The sequence below is a fragment of the Python bivittatus genome, unplaced genomic scaffold, assembly GCF_059951505.1.
Source record: "Python bivittatus isolate LINGU-HERP-01145 unplaced genomic scaffold, Pbiv_v1 ctg000330_np1212, whole genome shotgun sequence".
Lineage (NCBI taxonomy): Eukaryota > Metazoa > Chordata > Lepidosauria > Squamata > Pythonidae > Python > Python bivittatus.
The window spans coordinates 54,650,403-54,674,115 of NW_028277058.1; the positions used below are offsets into that span (position 1 = coordinate 54,650,403).

Consider the following 23,713-nt stretch of genomic DNA (forward strand, 5'->3'; position numbering starts at 1 on the left):
GCTGTTGCAAAATGCTTTCTTACCAGTTCATAATCCCATTATAACATCTCCAGCCTAGCTTCAGTCTATTACTAGCAAGCCGTGTTTCCCCCCAGAAATTATTCTCTGAAAAACATTATCCCACATTTGTGCGGTCTCGGTTACATATGTATATTTTGAGAGATGATGTATCCCAAAACACCTATTTCATTATGTAGTCCATGCTATTTTGCCTTGTCTTTTTTTTTTTTAACTGCAGATTAATGGAGAAATGGGACGAAACAGAGTTAGGGATTAATACCTGTGAAAGTGACCTGGATCAGAAATAGTCCAATCTGTCCATCCCTTGCTGAGGCAACAACTTCTCTCACTGTTGGTGACAGGTAGGTTTGGGGGGAAAGGGGTGGAAGAATTGAGGATGGAGTGGGAAGCGGGAAGCTGTTTTGGTTTGTACTCTTAATGACATCATCTAACTGAAACAAGAGTCAACCTGATGCTCTCTAGCTGTTTTGTTCTCTGGTTAGCAGCATCACTTGCTGTTGGATTGATGATGGGGCTGATGGTCTGAAGCATATGGAGGTTGCTCATCCTGATCTGAGGCACCTTCAGGAGCCCAAAAAGGCTCAGGAATGAATTTACTGCTTGGTTCCAATCTGAATTGTGTCTAGTTTGGAACCCTCGGGGAAGACCTGTTTTGTATTCTCTCTGGCTGAGCTTGTCCATCACTAGAAAGAAGGATCATTTTACTCATATGTTCTAAATACGATTCATTGAATCACTGCAGGCTCTAAATAAATGCCTGCTTCTGAATTGGCTTCCTTTTAAAAAGCATCTTCCCTCATGAACAGTGATTTTCTGAATTCCTGAGTCTGAAATAGTTTTGAAAAGTGAGATCAGTCAGAATGTTTCTATTCTGTGATGTTTCCTTATCATTGTTTTATTGTGTTTTTGTACTGTAGGCATTTCATTTTCTGGTGTAGTGTTCACTGAATTTAAATTATTAGGTGGCCTAAAAGCATAAATGAATAAGTTAACAAAATTAATGAACTACCTAACTGTGTGTTGGAGTATTCAGAAGACTTTATTTTGCTGGGTTTGTAGAGGAATATGAACTTATTGTGAGTTGAAAACTTAATATGTAGGGGAAAAGCCTATAAGAATTATTTTAATATTTGCATGTTGATGTGGCATAATCTTGCTACGGGTTGTTGCAGGTCAGAATGCATAGGAAGATCACTTGTTAGAACCCTATTCTTTGCAAATTAAATTAACTTTTCATGCAGGAAGTGAAGGCTTCTAAGCCGTTGTAATTCTGGCACTTTCAGGCCTTTTTATTTGCTTGAACTAAGTTATTGCATTGATTTTAAGTTCCTTTGCAATTTCACTCTAAATCTGATACGTGAGTGGAGAGTAAGATACATACAGGAATGATTGAACTGTTGGTAAAAAAAAAAGATTTTAAACATTTTTCAGTGATCTTCAAAGAAGCTAAAAGTACAAATGTCACTAGGGTGAGATCCATCTTTGCCATTTTCTGACATGATGTCCTTGTTTGGAAGATCTGAGGAAGCATAAAAACTGTTGTAAAATTATCTTTTTTGTTCTAAATTAAATTGCCTATGCGCATCTATGAACCAAATAGAAATAGTAACTATTACTCCTCTTACTGTCTTACTCATGCCATATTTTATATGGCATTTTAGGAGATGTAGGACTGATTTCTTCAGTCCACAACGCTAAGTGCACATAGATATTATTTCATGTTTAGGATTAGAATAGTCAATTCTTTTTTTCCGTACTCTGAAATGAAGGGGGAAAGATTTCATATTTTCCTTTATTTCTCTCTTAACATGGACTGTGAAGGAATTGGGAGCCACCACTGGCAGAAGATGAGCTAAACTCACTTTAAGATTCAGTTAATGGTTTACTGATCCTTACTGCATGAGAGTGGTTATTTTTCTTGCTGTTAGCATCTTAAACTAGAAGGATGGTGTCTCTGTCCTGGGGTGTCCATGGGAGGGGGGTAAAAGAAAGTGATGGTGGTTGTGACCATGCAGTCAACACCCTGTCCCTTTTTAATGCGTGTTTTGCATGCGATGCATGTAAAAAAAGGAGTGAGGCTTCAACAGCACAGTCAAGGCCACCATCTTGACTTTTTTGACTCCAGCCCCTGCAGACACCCCTACTTTGTGGCATTGAATGGCCGTTTTAGGCACTGAGAGCTTGTGTGGTGTTTGGGTTAGCTCTGGACTTAGTAAAGAATTGGGCTTAATCGGGCTTCCTACAGCAACCAGGAGAGCTCAATGAACTTCAAAAAACACACAATCACATTGTTCCTTTCTCACTAATGACTTATACCATCTTTTAGAGTCATCCAACCATTGTTAGGCCAAAATAACAGTAATGAGGACAGACCGTGTCACTTCAGTGATGGCTGGTGATGATATGAAGACTGTGAGGAATGGCCAGATATTGTGCCATGAAAGTTGTATCCACAAGGAGCATTTGATAGGGAAAAACAAACCAACCAGGTATTCCTTGTGCTTCTGAAAACTACTTGTTTGGATTGACCCCTCTCTTCTTTTCTAATGCTCCCTTTCAATTATGGTTGGCCTCAAATGGGTTTTCCTCCTATAATCTTTTTTACCTATTTCTGAGATTCATCCTGTAGATCTTTTTTTTTTTTTTTTTTACTCTTCCTTGGGGAAACATCATAGAAGGCATAAATGATGCATATGTGCAGTTTTCAGAATTTAAGCGTATCATTTTAGTTGGAAGATTTTCACAATTCTTTTTCCTCCCCAAAAGCCTGTAGAGTGGCTTATAATGATCATTCATACGACTCAAACTCACAAGGCTTAAGACATGACACAACAGGGAGGTTTAGAAAGGAAGGGACTGTGGAGGTTGTTCTTAAAAAGGATTCCTGACAGATATTGGATTAAAATCCACACATGGTTGGAAAAAATGACAAAACAACATATAGACTTTAAACCAGAGACATTTCTACTGGGAATTATACCGGAAACATATAGTAAAGAACTGAAATATCTGATTGTAAATGTTTTGATAACGGCTAGAATTGTATTTGCTAAGAATTGGAAGAATGAAAAAATACCTATGCAGGAGGAAGTTATTAAGAAAATTATGGAATGTGCTGAGATGAGTAAATTGACATTTGAAATTAGAGAGCAAGAAGACAAACAATTTTATATGATATGGGATTTGTTTTATCAATGGTTGGATGAAAAGATGTAGTAATGTAATAGATCAGGAAATTATATAATAGAAACTTGACAAATTGATATAAATTACTATATATATATATATAATCAATGGATAAAAATGATACAAATCTTATGATGAAAGCTGGTGTTATAGATAGACTAGTAACAAATGAATAATAATTGATAACTGATAAATATATAAATATGTGTTGGATAGATAACATGAGGCTCTATATAAATGGTGAGTGAAGACTATGAAAGGATGGCACAAATGATTGGTAACTGGCTGACACACGGTTTAAAATGGAAGATGGTTTTTATGTTTTTTATGCTATTGTTTGTTGTATTTATTGTAAAAAATAAAAAATTTATAATAATAATAAAAAAAAAGGATTCCTGACAAATCCCTTGAGGTACCCATTCAGTTTTCTTAGCAATAGAATGGAAGTCATTTGCCATTTTCTCCTTCTTGGAACTAATTGGTCTTGATTTTGCTGAGCCCAGATAATATGGATCAGTTGCTGAGGTCATCTAAGATGTCCAATAACATGTTCAGGTGGTTTTCTTGGCCATAGGAAGACAACAGTATGCAAGTAACTCGGTATTGCTGCTTCCTCCTCCTCCTCCTCCTTTTCTTTCCATCTCCTTTTTACTTCCCAGTCTAGCCTACAACCCTGGGAATTACTGATGACCCCCCATCCATCCAGGTTTGAGGAGCATATAGTTCAAAGAGCAGAGGAGCCCAACATTTGCCTCTTTGCAGAATCAGTGAATGGTTTGATGAAATTAACGCTGCCAGGTGACCGTAGTCGAGGGCATAGAAGCTGCAGGCTCAGCAAACCACAGTGATGTCAAAATGAGATGTGAAGATGTCATCATGCAAATGCCGCCATTGCTTCTGTCCAAACATCTGATACAAATACAGGCATTGCAAGATTTGTGTGATGGTATGTTCACACACGTATTGACTTTGCTTTACTTTATTTAGGTGGATGAGTTCTGTCAAGCTAACCACCGATGAATGCTGCAACTTGATGGAACTGTTTTTTTCATTAGAGCCAGGCTGTTGCTCCATCTTGTTGCTCAAAAGATTTTGTGAAGTTCCTGAGCAATCTCTTGGTCAGATGTTGTTATCCATGACCATTACATTCATTCTTCTTACTTAAAGAGAGAAGTCCCTTTTTGTCAAATGGTAGTGGTAGAGAGCAGAAAAACAGTCTACCTCTTACCGTTTGAGAGTTTCCATGACACATCTGGTTAGCCTGATGGAGCACAACCAATTCTTTCTTGGTTATAAATGGTTGTACAAGTGGGAAATGCATTATGAACATCCTGTGGTCCTTTTGAGAAAGGATAGTTGATTCACCTCTGTTTTGAAAAAGCATATTTTCTTCCCCCATCTTTCTCCTTCTCTTCTTCTTCCCATAAATAGGTTTTATGTATAATATAATCATTGGAGCTTCTTAATGCAAACTTTGAAGCTTATTTACATTACAGATGTGTTTCCTTCAACCCATCTGTTGCGTAGGACCGCTATGTTTTGACAGAAGCGCTTTTATGAAATTATGGAATGAATTATAGATTGCACAAATGGATCAGAATTCAAGTCAGTCACGGGGGAGTCACTGCATCATCTTGTGACGTCTTCTGAAGTGGTCATGTCTTTCAGGTCACAGCTGGTTAAGCCTAGGCTACCACATCAGGGCTGCAAAAATCTACACTGTCACAGGATGACAACAAAGGGTTAACGCTTCTGCATTTCCTTGCTGCCATCTAGTAGTTATCTGGATTTTGGCAGCCCAGTTTTAATTATGCTTACATCAGAGACTAAGGTATTCTGTGAATAGGCTTGTATCTGATTGATGTATTAAGCTCTGTGTGTCTACGAAAGAGAAAGAATGTGAAAGGTGTGAGCAGATGGGATGGAATTTAAATGATGACTGAGTCTGAAACCAGAAATAAGTCAAAAACCTCAGCACTGAACCTGTATATCTGTGATTGCATTTCATAAAGCCTTTTTAAAGTAACTGTATAAATCTGTATGCGTACCACATCTAATTTAGAAGGCTTCGTATAGGTTTTGTTAGATTTATATCTTGCCTTCCCTTTAGGAATTTAAGAAGGCATACCCAACACACTTTTCTCCATTTCCCCCCCAGTCCTCTAGTCTGAGAGACAGACCATGGCTGAAAGTGGTGTTGAATTTAAGTCTACCTAATTTTAGTCCAACCGCTAATCCTCTACTCCACGCTGACTCTTAGCTGTGTGGCTGGTGCATTGTTTCCTAAATGTAGACTTAGGGTTCATATACTGTAAAGCTCTGATTATTTTAATCACAGTTCATTGATTCAGTGACAGTTGGCTGGGTTTGCACTTCATGGTAAGCTATAACCCATGCATTACAGTGGATGGATTCAGGCAACAGGCTAAGCTAAAACTGAAAAAGAAAGTAGCCTACAGTATGTTTAGGGCAATATGCCAGCCTAGGCATCTGATCGATGCCACGAGAAATGATATGTGTCATGACTTGGCTGATGCCAATGACATCATTTGTGTCATTTGCACAATGACATCATAGCACGTGTGGCATCATTCACCTCTCTTCCTGCAGAAGCACATGAAACTTAGCATTATGGTGTCTACAGAACAAATTTCAACTCCAGAAGTTCTTTTTCTGTTTTTACTTTTTATCCTGCCTTCATTATTTTTTATAAGTAACTCAAGGTGGCGAACATACCTAACACTCCTTCCTCCTCCTATTTTCCTCACAACAACCCTGCGAGGTGAGTTGGCCTGAGAGAAAGTCACCCAGCTGGCTTTCATGCCTAAGGAGGGACTAGAACTCACAGTCTCCTAGATCACTAGATCAAACTGGCTCTGGAAGTATTGCAACTTTGGAAGGTGCCATTTGTTCTGCAGACACAATAAATATGGGTTTACCTCCAGAGCACCAAGAAAAAAGGTTTATCTGTATATCAGCCTGTCATGATAGCTGTTCGTTAGCCAAAGTAGTCTTACTGAACTGGAGGAGATCACAGATGGTGGATGGAGGATACCAGACAAGTGTTGAGAGAAGCAAATGCACAGGGAGAGATCTCTGGAGGAAGATGAAGTGAAGGCACTTTCTGAAAATGAGCTTCTCTGACAGAAGTTTGAACTAGATCAATTTTCCTAAAAGTTCTAGCAAGATATTTTTGAAATGGGAGAGAATTAAATCCGTAGCTTTTTGAAGCGTTGAAATCTCAGTGTAACTCTTTGAGGAAGATTATTAGAACAATAGCAGAGCAGATGTTTTGGAAGCAGAAAGAAACCCTGGCATTGAATTGGGAAAGACTCTTATCTCAAGCTATTGCATAGAATCATTGAACTGGGGAGTTGAAGGGATCACAAGGCTCATTTAATCTAACCCTCTACAATGTGCAGGAAAACCAGTTAAACCAGCCTTGTGAAGTGGCTGCCCAGCCTCTTCTTAAAAGCCTTCAGAGAAGGAGATTTTATTATTTATTTATTTATTCATTTATTTATTTATTTATTTATTTATTTATTTATTAATTATGTTTAGATTTAGTCACCACCCATCTCACTCAGAGAGTGACTCTGGGTGGTTTACAATAAAAATGAGATGGAGAACCCACATCCTCCAGAGGTAGACTGTTCCACTGTTGTACACATCTTAGCATCAAGAATTTTTTTTCCTTATATTTAAAGAAATCTACGTAGGTGCAGCTTACACCCATTATTTCTGGGGGACAATGGAGATCGCTTTGGATTATCTTCGCTATGACAGTCTTTTATATATTTGAACACTGATATCACGTCTCCCCTCAGTCTTCTGTTCTCTACACCAAACATCCCAAGTTCCTTCACCCTGTCCTCCTAGGATATCTCCTCAAGTCCCTGTATCACCTTTGCCACCCTCCTAGTATCCTTGTTCTCCTTTTTATCCTCACAACAGTCTTGTGAGATTATGTTAAAACTATCACTCAGTAAACTATGTGGTTACATGGAGAGCAAAAGCTAGGTCTCACCAGTCCAAAATTCCAGCCACTCTTTCACATAGCCTTTACAGATACAGTAAGTAGCTCACCTAATTGCTATTTTGGTGTTATGACTAAATGGACTACAGGTAGGAAACATCAGCTAGATATTCTGGCTATGAGCCTCCACTTGGTCCCCTAAAATCAAATCTCCTCCTGATGAATTAGGAGGGAGGTCTGAAGAAAGCTTGTATTTATGTTAGCTTAAAAGCAGTTTAGAATGTTGATGGCTTCCAACCATACTTCTATGCACTTGCATTTAAATTTAATTAAACTGAAATGTAGTTTATATGATTACTCTCCAGGCATGTATTTCATATTTTTCTGTTTCAATCATATTAAGCCCTACAATTTGGTTAAAAAAAAAAAGAGAGAGAAAAGGATGTCTCTGGGTGCCTCTCCCAAGACTTCCAGCATCCTCAGCCAAAAAATACAGAGGGCAAATCACAATTGCTCACTTTACACATGAAATCAACATTAACCTGATGGCTTAGTTCCATGTGTGAACCCAGCTGCATGCAACAGCTTGAAACGTGGTTGCACTTAGCTTCTAAACTGCTCCAGCATAGTGTATTATTTGACTTGTACCAGAAGGCCAGGGTTCAAATCCCCGTTCAACCATGGATCTAACCTGCCTCACAGGGACATTGTGGAGATAAAATGAAGAAAGGCAGGCCCATAGGCTGTCTTGAGCTCTCAAGATATAAGACAGGAAACGCATGCAAAAACCAACGAAGTACGTACAAAAATTTATGAAGTGGATCCATTATGACTCATAGACATTTATGGACTCTAATTCTTGACTGCCATCTGTTGCTCATTCCAATGTTTACACCCTGATACAGTTGCACTACTAGTTCAACAGATTGTACTTCCTCGTTCAAAGGAGGGGTGTGCAAAGGAGATTTTTCAAATAGAGTTGGACATGTTTGAGTTAATCTGTGTTGGACAATGGCCGTGATGGTGCTTCCCATTCATCTGGGAAGGTACTCCATTGAACTGAGCAGGGCTTACTTCTGAGTAGACACACCAGCAATTTGCTCATGTGAAAAGGGTTGGGAATTCTGGGAAACCTCCCTCCTCATTCATTGGGGGGAGATTTGATTTTAGGGGACCAAGCAGAGGCTAATAGCCAGAATATCTAGCTGATGTTTCCTACCTGTCATAACCACTTAGTCATAACACCAAAATAGCAATTAGGGGAGCTTCTTATCTATAAAGACCATGTGAAAGAGTGGCTAGAATTTTGGACTGGTGAGACCCAGCTTTTGCTCTCCATTTAATCACAAAGTTGACTGCATGAACATTTTAACAGTCTCACAAGACTGTTGTGAGGATAAAAGGAGAACAAGGATACTAGGAGGGTGACAAAGGTGATAGAGGGATTATATGCATGTGTGAATGTCTCTCTCAGTGTTTCTCAACTTTGGTGACTTTAAGACGTGTGGACATGGCTGGCTGGGGAATTCTGGGAATTGAAGTCCACACGTCTTAAAGTCGCCAAGGTCGAGAAACACTGGTCTATCTGAATAGGGACGCTTCGCAAGACCCATTTCCCTAGACACAGTAGGGAACTGGCACAGACCGAGTGCTCGGAGCAGTAAGGCATAACGCAGCTGTGCTTTGTTTATGCTGAGGCGACAATAAAAAAAAAGCAATAAAATTTGAGTTGTCAGGGCTCCACTTTACTTTATTTATGCTATTTCCTCTGAGCTCTGTCACCCGGCACATTAATCTCCACAGTTCCAGCAAGAACAGGACAGATTAAAATATCACAGCTCAAAATAGGAGTCAAGCGGAAGAAGATTCATCATCACCCCTATTACCAAAAAAGAAAAAAAGAGAGAGAGAGAAAGAGAGAGCCAAAAGAAATATGTAAATAGGAGCGCCAACGTTGTCTTGGAGTCATACTGTTCCTCCTCTGTGGTTTGGGGGGGAAGTGGGGGGGGGTGAAGGGAGAGAAATCTGTGGCTTCCCTGGAGTGAATGATGAATTATGCAAATCACAATTCCTTTAAATAACTGATTCATCATTTTCTGGGGTTTCCCTTTTTTCAAGCTTCCTGAGAAGGTCCAGGGTGGGGTGGGGTGGGGATCAAAATGCTCCCAACTCTTTTTATTTTAAAAGGAAAGGATGATAACGAAATCCTGTGCTGTATTTTCCCCATCTGCAGTATTGTTTACTTATAAAAGGGTGTCTGTAATACTATCACCTTCCAATGTGCAGATGAAAATATACATGCGGCAATATTCTTATTCTGATCTGTCTCCAAGATCATGAGCCCATCTGGGGAACTCCACCCATCCCAGCTAAGTAGAGAGGTACTCAATCATATCACAGTAACCTCTCACTTCTGCTTTAAAAACCAGGGGCTATTTGTTCTTTTAAGTGGCTTTATACTGGAACAGTGCAATTGGGGTTCCTAAATTTGTTAAGGAATGAACTACAGCATTGGTTCTCAACGGGGGCGGTACTGCCCCCCCGGGGGCCGGTAGGAGGATGCTGAGGGGCGGTGGGCATGTTTTGGGCGGTAGAGGGGCGATGAGCATGTTTTGGCATTCGAACTTAATTTTAAAACTCCCCCAAAAATTTATTAAATCGATTATCCGGTTTACACCATTTGTACCAGCAATAAAACGAACTTACGCGACGGCTGCCCTCACGCACTTCTAAGAATGGTGAGACGAATTTGTATTCTAGGTAGGATGACCTTGAAGAACTCGACACTACGATTCTTCTCCAATCCCAACCAGCACAGCGCATGCGTCAGCTGTTTTCCCGCGCGATTAATCGCAGTGCGTGCGTTGAGCGTCCTTTCAATATGAATGTTTGATTTGACCCGTGTTTCTTGAGTTGCTTTTCGTTCGCTTCATTTTTTTTGCATTAGTCATTTTAATTTTAATAAAAGGAATGCAATTACCTTCCAGGGCAAAAGTATCGAGTTAAATCGAACAAATTTGGTGTGTAAGTCTACTGAAAAAAATTACTTAAAATTTTTGCCTTTTATAATTCAGTAACTCCCCCCCCTCCCCAAAGGGTGGGGTTGAAAAATTTTCCGCTCCTTAGGGGGGCGGCAGCTTCAAAAAGGTTGAGAATCACTGAACTACAGGATCAGGAGCATTCAGAGAATGTAGAAGTGTGTGCATTGTAGTGCTAATCTGCGGCCACCCATCTCAACTCAGAGATGTACCATGGAACCTGCCAATCTCCGTGTTTTGATCTGATTAGAGCAAGTCTGCACTGGGCTTCTGGGAGCTGGAAATGTGGAAGTTTCACACATTTGAAAAGTCCCAAATTGAGGAAGGTTGGTCTACACACAAGCTGTGTTTATAGCAGATGCTTAACTTAGTTACTGAATTAACCCACTTTCTGGGAGCATCGAATACACTGAATGATGAAGTAATCAAACAGGTTCACACAATACAATGAGTACTGCCCCCGCCCAAAAAAAACCTCACACCAACCTCAACAATCAAGATTACACTAGCCAAACCTAGCATGTTTGCAAATGCATTTGCTCGGTTTTCTGGTGTCCTGAGTAAATATATTATGGTAACACAGCTGCCTGCAATTTTTGTTGGTTTCATAGGACACTTTTTGATGTATGCTGAATGGTTGGGAGAAGTTAAATGTCAATGCTACCTTTTTTTAATGGAGGGTTTTTAAAATCCCTTAGGACTTGCAATGTTGCCTCCAGTTTTGGACACTTCATTTTAGGAATGACATTGACAACCAAAATGATAAGGAGCATGGAAGGAAAATTTTATGTGGAATGGTTGGAGACACTGGGTATGTTTAGCCTAGAGGGGAGAAGACTGGGGGAGACATGATAACTGTCTTCAACTATCTGAAGAGCTTTCATGTAGAAGACAGGGCAGATTTGCTCAGAGCTTCTCTGGAAGACTGGGCAAAAAACAGCATAACAACTGTTCAACTGTGAAGCAGACAGCTGTAGGAGGAGATGGACTGTCCTTCACTGGAGGTGTTTAAACAGGGTCTGGATGATCATCTGACGGGAATTCTGTTGTGGTGGGCTCCATCGCTAAGTAGTGGGTTAGTCTAGAAAGGATATTATCACATAAAAATCTTGTTTCCCCTCTTAGCATGAAAGGTCCCTTCCAACACTTACATTCTGATTATAAAGAATGTACCTGAATTCTGCTTGTGTATATGGTAAGCCAGGATTCTTCAGAATTCTAGTTTGCTGTGATATCTAATACTTGGTTCTCCTATCCTTCAGTAGAATGGAAGTTACCTATCCTAAAATCAAAATAAGCAAATATTTATGATTCACACTATTCACCTATCAGATACAGAATGTTTAAGAGAGTATGATTTATCATTCTGGTTTTCTCTAATCTGTAAAGAAATATTGATAAACCCCCATAGTTCAGTAACATACTATAGGACAGCTTGACTAAATTAAAAAAAATGTAGATAATCCTGCAAATCCACCCAAGATTACTACTTGCACAAAATTCAAGGCCTTCTCAGATTGGGTGTATTTGTTTGGCCAGTTCTAGGTCATAAAGGAACAGACCACTTGCTATCAATTACATTGTAACCAGAAGTTTTCATAATGCCAATTGGTTGACATTGATGCTTCACTACCTTAATAGAACATTTGTTTGGATATATTTAGTAACAGTCTTAATGCTGTCTAGACTGCCCATCAAAATGACTACTAATGATGCTCTGAACTATCATTTTTAAAAAGGACAGGCTAGCAAAAGAAAAAAAAAAAGCTTGATTTATTGTGCTTGCAATTACTATTTTGTTAAAGTATCACCAACATAGATATTCTATTTGAAATAAACAAGATAATCTTTGCAAGGGGTTAGCTTCATTCTCCTTAAGATTAAAATGTCAGCTATCTGACATACAGTTCAGAATTTTTTCTGTCTAGGCTTCTGGAGAAGCTCTGAACAATTCTGCCTTGTCTTCTACCTAAAGTCTTTTCAGATATTTGAAGATAGCTGTTATATTTTGTTGTAGTCTTCCTCCCTTCTAGGCTAAATATACCCAATGTGTCTCATACATTTTTCCTTCCAGGCCCTTATCATCTGGATATGTTCCAGTTCCTTCCTAAAATAAGACATCTTGGACGGCTTGAGATGAGCATAGTGGCAGTAATTCTCAGGATCTGGCAGAAAAGGATCTCTACTCCGAGTCCTGATTGAAAGCAAATATTTGATTTCTAATTGTTCAACCCAATTATGAATTCAAAATTCCAAAACATATTTTGAAGGTGGAAATAATTAATGCAAGTTCTGTAGACTTGTTGGTATCTCTTAATAGTTTTGGCAGGCATCAAATCGAAGCTTCTTAACTTTCAGCTGTCATGTACTAGCAATGCATTTCATCTGTCAAAATCTGTCAAAAACACATAACAGAATGTAAATAGTTGAGTTTCAGAAAACATTCAATATTTGTACTCATCAATTTGGTGTATATTTTCATTATCAACAGGACTGAAGCCTTGCTGGTGGAAGGGAAATTGATGCAGAGGACGAAAAAAGTAGCTTCACTATTGTCAAGGAACTATTGTAACCTAACTAAGATAATCTGTACAAGATGTCAGATTCATTCCATTCATTATTAATAATTTTATATGCACATCTTTCAACCTGCTACTTCTGCATTAGAAACTGCATACTTAGAACCCTGGTGAAAACTGAATTATAGTTCTCTTCCATACAAGTCTTCTGCATGGCATGTCCTTGATTGAATATAACCACTCATTTTCCACACAGCTGGGACACAATCTGTTCTAGAATTTGTTTCTTCATTTTGCTTTAATTTAGAAAATAGGAGATGCAAAGGAATGGAAGTCTACATTGGACTTCCAACCAAAATACATCTTCTTCTCCTTCTGAACTTTGGAGAAGAATACTCCCATGCATGCCGTACTTTATGCTTTTCCTCAAAGTCTTCATTGCTCTAAGTTCAGTTTTGCCAACCCAAAGGTCTGGTTTATAGTCTCTAGTTAATGGCCCATTACTAACGTGAGAACAAAATGCAGTGTGGGTAACTATCAGCTTACTTAGTACAAAGTGGACATACAAAATGCAGATTTGCAGGTACAAACAAAAATAGTGGCTTTTTAGGCAATGTTAAGAAAATCTTATTTCATCCATTTTTTGGGGGGGGGGGAATCTTGTACCAGGCACCTGTGCCTATCTCGTGGTATCTAGCTGAGCTGAATGCACCACATGACCTGAAGGAGGTTTCATCTGAGTCATCGTTGATCTTAACAGCTCCTTGTAGTGCTGGCCTACAGAATTCAGTGTAAGGATGATATTATACCCACTGACATTGTTTAATGTTATATATGAATTATTGTTCCTTTTGTATACACTGTAGGCACTTCATAAGTACAGAAGTGAGTAGTCTGATATATACATATTATTGCTGGGAATTTTGCACTTGATTAGATTTTAATGACAAGGAACTGGCTTGGCTCAAGGCAACCCATGGTTTGGACATTGCCCTGTCATAATCTCAAGGGAATTCCTAATGCCTAAAGCTTGGTTTTTCTAACCTGGTTTAAATCATTGCATGAACATTCACTCCATTACCATCACTTTAAAAAAAATTCATATCTTTAAAATACAAAAAAAAAAAAAAGGAAATGAGAAAGTACAATATGCAAGTTGAAACCACGCACATATAATAACATGAACAAGATAAGGGTGACATATATCTTCAAATGAAAAAAATGATGCCACTCTTTTTGATGTAGTTGTTGTAAGTTATGTGCTTCAAATGTTCTACCTGTCAAAGACATTGTTTACCTGGTTTTTTGCTCTGTAGTGAAGCCCCAAATGGGTCATATGCAGACTCAAATAGCAAAATAGACCAACTTCTCTCCTCCAACACAGAGGAAAAGTTATAATGTTTGATGCTTATTATCTTAGAGAATAAAGCTGGTAAGGAAAAAACTGGATTTATTTGTGCATCTATAATGTTATATATGATCAGGAGTTTTCAGAGAATGGGGGATATTCTTCCCTGTCTTTCTTAAAAAATCTCAGGGAATGGGAACAGATTTGGCTGGATAATGGGAAGGTCTTCCTGTTTTAGTTCATAATTAAATTACTGCTAGTTGCATTGTTGATCATCAACTTGGAGAACTTTAAAGAAGGCTTAGATAGATGTTTAGGGATGCAGGTTATCTGATGGGTCTTGGTCATGATGGCTATATAGAAACTCATTTATCAGAGGAATGAATTTCAGGTCACTTTTGACTCCTGGCAACCACACAGACAAATCTTTGCAATTTTCTTGGCAACATTTTTGGAAAGGGTTTGCTGTTGTCTTCTTCCTAGGGCTGAGAGAGAGTGACTGGCCCAAAGTCACCCAGCTGGCTTTGTGCCTAAGGCAGGACTAGAACTCACAGTCTCTTGACTTCTAGTCCAGGGTCTTTAACCACTACACCAAACTGGCTATCAGATGAATAGTACCTCTCACTGTCAGCTAAGAAATTGGAGAAGAGGGTTGCTGTTCCCTTCATCTCCTGCTTGTGGGCTTCTCAGAAGCATCTGCCTGGCTGCTGCAGAATGTGTATTAGATAGGCCTTTGATCCTTCAGGGCACTTGTGCTGTGACATTCTTCATAAAAGTGAACTAGAATTATTGATGTGGACTCTTCCATGTTAAAAATTAATGATTCTAACCTATCAAAGCAGAAAAGTTGGCTAGAGTAAAAAAAAATAAAAATAGAAATGCAAATTTATTTCATTCTAGGTTTGAGATGGTTCCCAGACTGATAGATTCAGGAGGCTGTTATATCAACAACTAGCTGCAAACTATTCTGCTATCAGTGGGAAAAAACAAAACAAAACCTTGCAGGATCACAGAAGGGCTGTTAGAAAGAAAATCAGAAACTCTCTGCCCTAATGCACACAAGAATTGGTTCAAAATGAAAAGTAGTCCAGTTGTTGAAATTCTTGGAACTCCATCCAGTCTGAGAATCATACTGGGAAAGAATCACCTTCAGTTTTAGGCAGCTGCTAATGAGCCTATAATTTTACAGTAATTGGTTTTGAGCAAATTACTTTCACTGAACTTTTTCTATAGGTTGATTACCAAGCTAAAAAGAAGTTGCCATCAAAATGATCTTTCCTGTCTAAGAACCAAGCCCCCTGCCTTCATTAAATGTATGAATGAATAAACTTATTTTAACAGTCTGGGAACCAACTCTTAGGGTTTCTATTTTTTTTTTCTCTAGCCAACTTTTCTGCTTTGATAGATTAGAATCAATAATTTTTAACATAGAAGAGTCCACATCAATAACTCCAGTTCACTTTTATGAAGCAAGTTGATTCATTCATCAGTTTACAACAATTCTTGGGTTCTCTTGCCATCTAAGGTATGATAGATGGGTCAGAAAAGAGAGAACTTTCCAAGTTGTCAATCCCAGATTCTAGATCTGGGATTGGTTTTAATCTAGGGAGGATTTTTAAAATTTGAACTCTGTGGTTTGTTGATGTTGTTGTTCCATTGGTGATAAAGTTAATTGTCGTTGTGAGCCACGTCAAACAATCTGTGGAGACCCTCTTACAAGACTGCTAGTTAGAGTAGTGAATTTGGCACTAAGACAGACAGGGCCTTTTAAACAGTGGCCCTGGGAAACCGAATTTCTTCTTCAGAAAGGTGCATTCAGCCTTTTCTCTTATTTATGTTTAGGTGGTACTTCAATATATTTATATTTCATCCTGTTTTTATGTTAGTGTTTTAGTTGCTACTTGAGGTTTTCAAATGATGCTGCATAGCATTTAGAAAGGAATGACTGCTCTGAAATTGGGTATGCATATGTGATGTATCTATATATAAATTACAGTTATTATATGCAATTATCTACCCATAATTAAAAGGCTGATGCTAATGGCTTACATTGGTTTTCCTCTATTTGTATATAATCTTGGAATAATTATATATAAATTAAAAGTGGCCTAAAAAGTTTTGAAATGAATGTAACTGGTACACTTTGCTGTACAAAGGCAAAAGACAAACCACTAAAATAATAAACCAGGAAACAAATAAATAACTATGATTTGATTTTGGTATAACGTGGGAATAACACATTTTGGGGGGACTCAGAATCCTTTATACTGCTGGCCTTTAGAAAGGGAGTTTAAACATGGCTTTTTCCTCAGGCATTTGGCTCTATATGGATGGAATCTCTGATTGGTGGTGTTAATCTATTTTGTTAGTTGGCCGTTTTGCACGTCTTTGGGTTACCCATTTTAATGGTGTATGGTTTTGATTTGTTTTCTTGTTGGCTGTTCATTTTTGTTGTACGCTACTCAGAGTCACATTTTTTAAGTTGGGAGGCCATATAAAATGCTTGTATTGCACAAACAAACTTGAGAATGGAGGTGACTGGAATAAATTTCTCCTGGGGGCCTATTTCTGATTTTTACCTGGAAAATTATTTGCCATTGGATTCATCAAAACCTTTACTCCTACAATCAGTATCCTCCCTGTACACCCCGCCCCCCGTATTTTTTAATTTGATTTAAAAATTAAATCTACTTAAATCTACTGGCAACCTACTTAACTTGCCATCTGAACTGACTGCTGATTTCACTGCTATGGTGAAGATCAATATACAGGTAGTCCTCACTTAACAACCACAGTTGGGACGGGCAACTCTGTTGCTAAGTGATGAAGCCATTAAGTGAAACATCACTTGACTGTGCCCAACTTATGATGTCAGCTCCGCTTTGGTTATTAAGTGAATCACCTGTGGTTGTTAAATGAGACATCACGTGACCGTGCCTTGCAATTTTACCACTGGCTTCTGCATTTACTCTGCTTGGGGGAAGCTGGCTGTGAAGCTCGCAAATGGCAATTATGTGACTTGGGTGCTTTGCACTGGTTGCAAAGTGCCCGAATTTTGATCACATGACCATGGGGATGCTGCAATGGTCATAATTTTGAGGACTGGTCATAAGGTTACTTTTTCAGCGCTGTTGTAACTTCGAATGGTTGCTAAACAGGGCAGTCGTTAACTGAGGACTATCTGTATTACTGCTTTTGTCTTTTATGTTCAACTCAGCTCAGTTCAAAATGAAGTCTTTTATATAGGACAGTGTTTCTCAACCTTGGCAACTTTAAGATATGTGGACTTCAATTCCCAGAATTCCCATGCTGGGTGGGGAATTCTGGGAGTTGAAGTGCACATATCTTAAAGCTGCCAAGGTTGAGAAACACTGCTATAGCACATTGATATACTGTACCAGATTTTATGGAGTTTTTTTGTTTCCTGGAATTGGTTCCTGAAAATGCTGTCATTTGACCTTGTCTTCTCATGAGGATATTTTTTTAAAGAAATACCCTATGGCTTGTTTGAAGCCTGTGGAACATGGTAAGTAACATATTTAAGTAATTAAGTAAATTTGATAATTAAGCAAATAAGAATGCCCAGTGGGTGTTAGGAAATCTACAGCATCTCAACACAGTGCAGTGTTATTTTTTCCCACAGATCGTGGTATAAAACTCAGAGACTCATGAAGTTGCAAGAGGCCATTTTAGGCACTTGAGCTCAGCCCTTTCTCGGTTGTGGAATCCAAATTAAACGGTCATCAGCAGAGGGCTGGCCTGTCAGTAACCAATGGAGATCCCAGCACATTCATGAGTCATAGGTTTCACTGTCGGTTCTTGCTGTTAGTAACATTCAGCTGAATCTGCCTTCCTGTAATTTACAACCATTATTCCATATCCTAGAATCAGACTAGCTTGGAGAAATACTGGATAAGACAGACAGTGGATGCTGCCGAGATCATCACCAACATAATCATCACAATGTAATTTATATTGAAAAAGCGAGATATCCCAATAAGAAACGAATTATTTAGCAGAGTAAGATAAATAGCATGCAATAAACTTTCCCTTGAGTTGAGCTTAACTCCTGGTGACTGCATGAACTTATCCATGTTTTCTTGGCAAGTCCTGAAGTGGCTCACAGTTACCTTCTTCTGAGATGTTTTCTAGACTTTCTAGTGTATCCTGGGATTTCCTGCTGGCCCCTCATCCTAATATTAACCAGGTCTAACCCTGTTTAATTTCTTCAAGAGCAGCCAAGATGGCTAGATGCTGCCCCCTGCTGGGACATCAAAAGTACAAACAGGTACAAATATCAATTAAGTCCTCTTCAGATGTTGGGTAACCAAAAGTTGAATTAAAATATGCAAGGGAAACCTCTCAGTGTTGGCTCCAAAGAAATCCTAGAGATGCAGAAGGAATTGTTTGGGAATGCTGGTGTGGGGGGGACCCCATAGAGACTCTAGTGGGAAATGATGCGATTTGGAGAGGAGGCACCTTTAATTAAAGGATCAGGGGCATAGATGGAATGGCCTAATGGGCCACATTTGCTCACAGACTGAAGTTCTATGTCTACAGTGAGATCTACAAGCTGAACGTAATATTAATAGAGGGGAGATTATGCTAAATAAATTTATTCTTGCCTAAGTGTTTTGTTTTTCCATAAAACAATATTATGATGACCAAGGGTTGTAAGCAGTAGACTAAGTAAAGATGTCTAAAGCTGGGGGCAAGGATTAAGCAGCAGAAATCACAGGCTTTGTTCCCATCAGAGGTGAGAGGTTGACCCTTGCAACTGTTACGACTGCCTCAAAGTGTGTTTTATTATTGCCCTGACCTACCCTTTAAGTGTAAATTTGAATCAATGGTTCCTTTTCTATTCAGCCTGAGAAGGAATAAAACAATTCAGTTGCATTTTTCCTCATAGGCACATAGACATGTTTTCCAGCCCACATATTTTAAAAATAATATGTGTTTTCATAAGAGAAAATATCTTTATGCAAGGATTTCTCTAAGACAGTCACCTCCAGTGTATTTCGCCTAAGGTATACATTTTTGTTTGCATTTTTGAATGGCAAAACGCTCTTTGAAATTCAGAAACGTGTAGGTATTAGCATGCCTGTGCATTCTGGGTGGCCCTGTAGATTTCATAGATCTGAAATCAATGCATTCATCTAAAACGTCCGATTGAACCCATTTCTCATCTGTCTCTAGACGTTTTGCCATATCCATGGGTGTTAAAGGACAGGCTGAAGCACTTAGTAAAGGGAGAGATCAAAAGACATACATTTTGTGCAATACATCTTGTCAACTTCAGTCCTATGGTTGGATTCTTGTACCACTCTTCATTGTAAGGTTGAACATTTTTAAAAGGGGAGGGCCCATGCTTGGACCAAAGTCATAAATTTCCTCCAAAGAGACAGTAGGAAATGATTAAAAAGAAATCTACCATTGATTCTTTTGGAACAAATTTAGATAATTCACTGATAAGTCTCAAAAATGCTATCTTGGCCCCTGTGTCACATATTCTCTTTCCCTACCCTCTCAGAGTATACACCGGGACAACTAGCAGAGCGGTATTCAGAAAAAATAGCAAGTATCAGAGCTGACAAAAGCAATAGTTAAGGAGGAAGATAACCACAAGGTTGATCTGGTATGATTAACTGGAGTATGCAAAAGAATGCTTTGGAGCAAATGTAGCATCTCTATGTAACACTTTAAAGCATCTGATTCCTTTCCTTGGATTGGTGGACAATCCCAGGAAAAGATGTACCAGGAAAAGATGCAGCTGCTTTGAAGAGCTGCAGATAGCTGCTACATCCTTACCACAATTATTAGGATTGTGCAGTGGTGGTTGGATACTCTGGCTATTCCTGTCCACCAATTTCTATCTGAAGTGAAATTTTGGGATGTGTTTGTAGGGTTCTATCAAACCAGAAGGAAGCATTTTCAATCAAACTGGTGAAATTTCTGAAACAGGTCTCTTTCAAATATTTAAGCATCATCCTCTGAAGATGAAATGTTCACTTCATCTAGGCAATGTATAACTCCCCCCTTCTTTTATTGCAGCTAAATATATGCTAATAATGGCCATCTGTATGTATTAAATTGAAAAATATGGCTGAAACTAATTCCTTCTTTGTAATCATTAGAGAATTAATGTCTTCTTATTTGTAGTCATAAAGTCTTATTAGTCTTCAGCGTTCTACTATATTTATACTTTTAGGTTTGGTACAGTATTTGACATTTACCTAATAAGGACCCGTTGATCATGATCCTGTGGTAATTATCCCAAAGCTGAGATGCTGAGATTACAATTTCTATTGGAAGAAACAAGAAATTTTAGCTCATTTCATTATTGCAATTCTTATTTTAGTGTGATTCAGAAATGGGGTAGCAACCTAGGAATATGCAGCCTTAGAAATGAATTGTTCTATATTTCAGAATTTTCTTTTCTTTAGTGAAAAGCTAACTATGTAATACCTTGAGTTGGTGAAATTGTGTGGTCCTGATTTTATGATAGGGAGGGAGGGAGGGAGGGAGGGAGGGAGGGAGGAAGGAAGGAAGGAAGGAAGGAAGGAAGGAAGGAAGGAAGGAAGGAAGGAAGGAAGGAAGGAAGGAAGGAAGGAGCTATCACTTTTGCATGAATCACTACCAAGAAACATGGCATGTTGGATTGTCTACGTGTCTGTTTCCATGTTTGAAGTACAATATGGAGAGTGATTGAGCAAGTCAACCTTCAATGTAGATGTGGTCAACTGACCTGGTACAAGCATTGTCATTCAACCACTGATTTTTTTTTAATGACATTTCAGGTTTAGCCCATCTGAATCCGTATTACAAATGGTCCTAACTAATGGCCAACATGGTTCACCTATCATACTGAGTCACATGTTATACAAACCATATTTGGTTGGGTTTTCACAACGTAGTAAACCTCACATTATGATTTATTAACCTCAGTGGTTGGGTCCCACATAGTTCACTAAGCCAAAACTTGACACAACCCATTCTGGATTGGCATGAGAAACAGGAATATATAAATCATATTCCTAAAAGAAATTCACTTGAAGATTATGGGTCTATTAAGTAAAAACAAGTGCAGGGATAGGATGAGGTTGGGGATGGTTTTGTTGGATGGATTGGAGGAGGATGGCTGCAGCACCAGGTTTTTGCATTTTTGCATTTATTGTTTTTTGGGCTTTATTTTTTGGGGGGCTTTCAATTTACAAAATGCAAAGTGAGCAAACAGAAGAAAAACCCAAATCAAATCAATATTTGGTGTGACCACCCTTTGCCTTCAAAACAGCATCAATTCTTCTAGGTACACTTGCACAGAGTTTTTGAAGGAACTCGGCAGGTAGGTTGTTCCAAACATCTTGGAGAACTAACCACAGATCTCCTGTGGATGTAGGCTGCCTCAAATCCTTCTGTCTCTTCATGTAATCCCAGACAGACTCAATGATGTTGAGATCAGGGCTCTGTGGGGGCCTTCCAGGACTCCTTGTTCTTTATGCTGAAGATAGTTCTTAATGACATTGGCTGTATGTTTGGGGTCGTTGTCCTGCTGCAGAATAAATTTGGGTCCAATCACACACCTCCCTGATGGTATGGCATGATGGATAAGTATCTGCCTGTATTTCTTAGCATTGAGGACACCATTGATCCTGACCAAATCTCCATTTGCAGAAATGCAGCCCCAAACTTGCAAGGAACCTCCACCATGCTTCACTGTTGTCTGCAGACACTCATTATTGTACCGCTCTCCAGCCCTTTGGTGAACAAACTGCCTCCTGCTACAGCCAAATCTTTCAAATTTTGACTCATCAGTCCAGAGCACCTGCTGCCATTTTTCTGCACCCCAGTTCCTATGTTTTCATGCATAGTTGAGTCACTTAGCCTTGTTTCCACATAGGAGGTATGGCTTTTTGGCCGCAATTCTTCCATGAAGACCACTTTTGACCAGACTTGTCCAGACAGTAGATGGGTGTACCTGGTCCCACTGGTTTCTGCCAGTTCTGTGCTGATGGCACTCCTGGACATCTTCTGATGTCGAAGGGAAGTAAGCACGATGTGTCTTCCATCTGCTGCATTAAGTTTCCTTGGCCAACCACTGCATCTACAGTCTTCAACATTGCCCATTTCTTTGTGCTTCTTCAAAAGAGCTTGAACAGCACGTCTTGAAACCCCAGTCTGCTTTGAAATGTTTGCCTGGGAGAGACCTTACTGATGCAGTATAACTACCTTGTATCTTGTTGCTGTGGTCAGTCTTGTCATAGTATATGACCTGTGACATGAAACTGTCTTCCACAACCTCACCTTAGTAGCAGAGTTTGGCTGTTCCTCACCCAGTTTTAAGCCTCCTACACAGCTGTTTCTGTTTCAGTTAATGACTGTGTTTCAACCTACATATGAAATTGATGATCATTAGCACTTGCTTGGCATAACTGGTTAATCATACACCTGACTCTAATCCTACAAGATCCCTGACTTTGTGGAAGTGTACACAGTGTGCAAGTGTAAGAATTGATGCTGGTTTGAAGGCAAAGGGTAGTCACACCAAATACTGATTTGATTTAGATTTCTCTTCTGTTCGCTCACTTTGCATTTTGTAAATTGATAAGCATAAACAATTACAATATATATTTTTGAAAGCATTCTTACTTTACAGCATTTTTTCACACCTGTCTAAAATTTTTGCACAGTACTGTATATGTAACGCTTAAACAAAGTCTGGTTGAAGTCACATAAATGTTATGTCTAGGAAGACCAGATTGATTCTTCCCCCATCCAGTTATTACCTTGCTCCTTTAATTATCCATAATATCGGAGGAAAGTACTGTGTTCAGTTAATTCTCATTCCTTTCAAAGTACATTATTAAAATGTTCCAAAAATGCACAAAATATGTTACTGTAAGAAAGGTTAGATGAACTCTTGCTTTTGAAAGAAAGAAAGAAAGAAAGAAAGAAAGAAAGAGAGAGAGAGAGAGAGAGAGAGAGAAAAAGAAAGAAAGAAAGAAAGAGAAAGAAAAAGAAAGAAAGAAAGAAAGAAAGAAAGAAAGAAAGAAAGAAAGAAAGAAAGAAAGAAAGAAAAAGAAAAGCACGCAAACAAGCAAACAAGCTTGCTTGGAAGAGGAATATGTGCCCAAAGGATGTATAACTTACAGTAATTATGCTTGGTTTAGAACAAATGTTTTGAAGGGGCTGAGGATCACACATGTCCTTTGAGGTCATTGCTGGGAAGAGGGAGTTTCAATCCAAAAAGTTGATAGGAGTAGAACAAAATTAAATCTTATTACATTTACATTTAAATTGAATTCAAATTAAACTATATTAATTGCATGCTATTAATATCATTATTCCCATGTATTGAATCATTTCACCCTTTCTGTCACAGTAAAAATTACAGTTTTGAGGGCAACATTGGAAGAGCTCTGTGAATTGTACTCAAAACTTTTAGGGAGGCCATGGACAACCCTGAGACCTCTGATTCTGCACCCCTGCTTTAAAATAATCGAATGTTGGAAATAAGCAAGTGGGAACGTGTTTGAGACCTCCTTTGCATGTGAAGCTCTCTGAATAACCTACATCAGTCCATCTCAGGAATGGGCAACTTTTTTGTATGCCGTGACTTGCATTGCCT

The 23,713-nt window shown here is 38.8% G+C and overlaps 1 long non-coding RNA gene across 1 annotated transcript in view; it reads left to right on the forward strand.

The window, feature by feature from the left end:
* Positions 1 to 260: 260 nt before the first annotated feature.
* Positions 261 to 23,713, forward strand: part of LOC148215978 (uncharacterized) — a 163,156-nt gene continuing 139,703 nt past the window's right edge. The window contains exon 1 of the long non-coding RNA XR_015796336.1: positions 261 to 362. This is a non-coding gene — a long non-coding RNA (uncharacterized LOC148215978). The remainder of the gene's footprint in view (positions 363 to 23,713) is intronic.